Source organism: Octopus bimaculoides, chromosome 6 (genome assembly GCF_001194135.2).
Source record: "Octopus bimaculoides isolate UCB-OBI-ISO-001 chromosome 6, ASM119413v2, whole genome shotgun sequence".
Lineage (NCBI taxonomy): Eukaryota > Metazoa > Mollusca > Cephalopoda > Octopoda > Octopodidae > Octopus > Octopus bimaculoides.
Window position 1 is genome coordinate 69,084,383 of NC_068986.1, and position 2,971 is coordinate 69,087,353.

The 2,971-nt window shown below is 42.7% G+C and overlaps 2 non-coding genes across 2 annotated transcripts; one reads left to right on the forward strand and one right to left on the reverse strand.

Moving 5' to 3' along the window:
• Nucleotides 1–76: 76 nt before the first annotated feature.
• Trnal-caa (transfer RNA leucine (anticodon CAA)) lies at nt 77–159 on the forward strand. Its single transcript has one exon. It is a non-coding gene; the product is annotated as a tRNA-Leu (tRNA).
• A 1,880-nt stretch (nt 160–2,039) lies between these two features.
• Nucleotides 2,040–2,122, reverse strand: Trnal-uaa (transfer RNA leucine (anticodon UAA)). Its single transcript has one exon. It is a non-coding gene; the product is annotated as a tRNA-Leu (tRNA).
• Nucleotides 2,123–2,971: the final 849 nt, after the last annotated feature.

The window sequence follows — 2,971 nt, forward strand, 5'->3', positions numbered from 1 at the left end:
GAAAGAATCTAAAACAATTAGCTCTTGACTGGATTTCATAAACAGATACGTTATTTCTGGGACAGTGAACGTCAGCAGCACGATGGCCGAGGGGTTAAGGCGTTGGACTCAAGTTCCAATGGACAAGTATCCGCGTGGGTTCGAACCCCACTCGTTCTAATGTTTTTTTTATATTTTACTTTCAGGCACAGGGATTGCTATGTGGTGAAGAAGCTTGATTTGCAACCACGATGTTTCGTGTTCACTCCCACTGCGCGGCATCTCATGCAAGTATCTTCTATTATAGTCCTCGACCAGTGCAAATATTAGGGGATAGAGCTTTTGTAGTTGTTCCTACGTGGAAATACACCCCCTCTTTTGTTATGCATATGCATACATATATATATGTGTGGGGGTGAGTGTGTGTGTCTGTGTGTGTGTGTTTGACCCCCCCCCCCACCATCGCTTGACTTATTGTTTTGTTTCTAAGCCTAGTACCTATTCAATCATTTTACTTTTGTCGAACCGCTAGATTACAGAGACATAAGTACATCAACACTGGTTGTCCAGTAGCGACGGGTGGAGACAAAGTCACACACACGCACACACACACATTATGTATATATATATAAATATATACTCACACACACACACAACGACCTTCTCTCAGTTCCTATCAAATCCAGTCACGAATAAGTGGTCGCCTCGCGGCTAATGCACGAATTATTGACACTGAACCTGGAATTATATGGCTAGGAAGCTAAGTACGTAAATGAGTTGTTAATCAGATTATAAAGTCTCTAATTATTAACCACATCATTAGACATGAAAGATTCTAAAACAATTAGCGCTTGACTGAATTTCAAAAACAGATACTTTATTTCTGGGTGCGAAGTCGTTAGCAGCACGATGGCCGAGTGGTTAAGGCGTTGGACTTATGTTTCAATAGACAAGTATTCGCAAAGGTTCGAGACCCACTCGTGCTAATATCCTTTTTATCTTTTATTTTTAGGCACAGGGATGGCTATGTGGTGAAGAAGCTTGATTTGCAACTACGTTGTTTCGTGTTCACTCCCACTGCGCGGCATCTTATGCAAGTATCCTCTATTATGGTCCTCGACCGGTCCACCCCGAATTGTTTACGTGTCTGTCTTACTTCTTTCATCGGTGTATATATATGTATACGTATTCGTTAAATTATCTACATTGGACGGATATTTGTCCACATCTTTTTTGTTGGAAATACACCCCCTTTTTTATTATATATATACATATGTGTGTGTGTATGTATGTATGTATGTATGGTAAAAATTGTGGGGTGGAGTGAACGCATTTGAAGAGGAAAGGATAACGCATGTAAGACTCCAAAGAGGTCCAAGGAAGAATGCATCGATCGAGAAGGTGAATGACAATGACCTTTTTGCGTGCACAGTCTGTGACAGGCCATGCCTGACTTTGGCTGAGCTCAAAGCTTATCTGCAAACCCATGGAAATCGAGGCTCCACCAACTATTCTGTCTCTATGTCTATGTAGACCTTTGAATGCAGTGTCTGCCAGAAGTTTTGCAAATCCAACGGAAGCAACAAAAGACATCTTAAAATCCACAAAGATCAGAATTTATCTGCAGCTCTTGGTGGTCCACGTCGGATGTGCAGTCTGTGTGGATGTCTTTTCAGAACATTGTCTGGTTAAAAAACCCACATCAGATGCCGTGATGGTGCTAAGGCGTAGGTACAGGATGTGGTCAAACGTTGCATAAGGAGTAGACAACTACCACCATATCTATGTATGGATGAGTATATATATATTCTAGTATTAAGACCTGTAATGGCCATTCTGGACGAAAACAAATGAAACATGATGTAGAGTTAAACTAAGGATTAATAAAAGCATTGAAGGGTTTCATTAGAACAGATACCCCTCACTATCACTTTCGTAGATCCAGGACTACAGTACAAGATCCATGCACAAGAAGCAGCGAAGTGCAACAGAACACGATACCACGTGGTTGAAAATCGAGCTCCCTAAGCACATAGTCTTGTTTATATCTAAAAGTAAAATAGCACGAGTGGGGTTCGAACCCACGCGGACACTTGTCCATTGGAACTTAAGTCCAACGCCTTAACCACTCGGCCATCGTGCTGCTTGTCTTTAAGCCTCTGGAAATAATGTATCTGTTTATGGAGATCAAACCAGAGATACAGCCTAGAGGGAAATGCTTTAAAATTCTTTCATGTCTAATAAAGTGGTCAATTCTCAACCAATTAACAACTCATTTACGTATCTCACTTTCCAACCTCATGGCTCCAGGTTCAGTCCCACTGCGTGGCACCTTGGGCTAGTGTTTCTTGCTATCGGCACGGGCCGATCAAGTCCCTGTGAGTGGATTTGATAGACGAAAACTAAAAGAAGCACGTCGTGTGTCTTTGTATGTGTGTGTATGTATGTGTGTGTGCGTGTGTGTGTGTGTGTGTGTGTCTGTCTGTCTGTCTTTGTATCTGTGTTTGTTCCCCATCACCGCTTGATGACCGATGTTGATGTGCTTACGTCCTTGTAACCTATCGGGTGGACAAAAGAAACTGACAGAATGAGGCTTCAGCCGAAAACAAAGCAACTGGAGGCCATTCATTCGACTACAACTCACTGATGGCGGTGCCCCAGCATGGACGCGGTCCAATGACTGAAAGAAGAAAAAGGGATGAACGATGTATTTCCTTGTTGATTAGGATTGTGCCACGTAACGGATGGACATATAAGTAACTATGTAATTATGTGGTTATCCTATTGGCCTGTGCGAAGACAAGGGCTTTGCTCACCCGATCGAAAGACCACGGTTTCTATTCCTGGATAAAGCACTGCGTTGTGTTGTAAGCGCAACGCTTCTTTTCTCTTTGGTGCAGTCCACTCAGGTGCATAGGATAAAACCTGCGACGGATTAGCATCCCATCCAGGAGAGTAGGATGTGACATCGGTCGCCTTTACGCCATGGAAA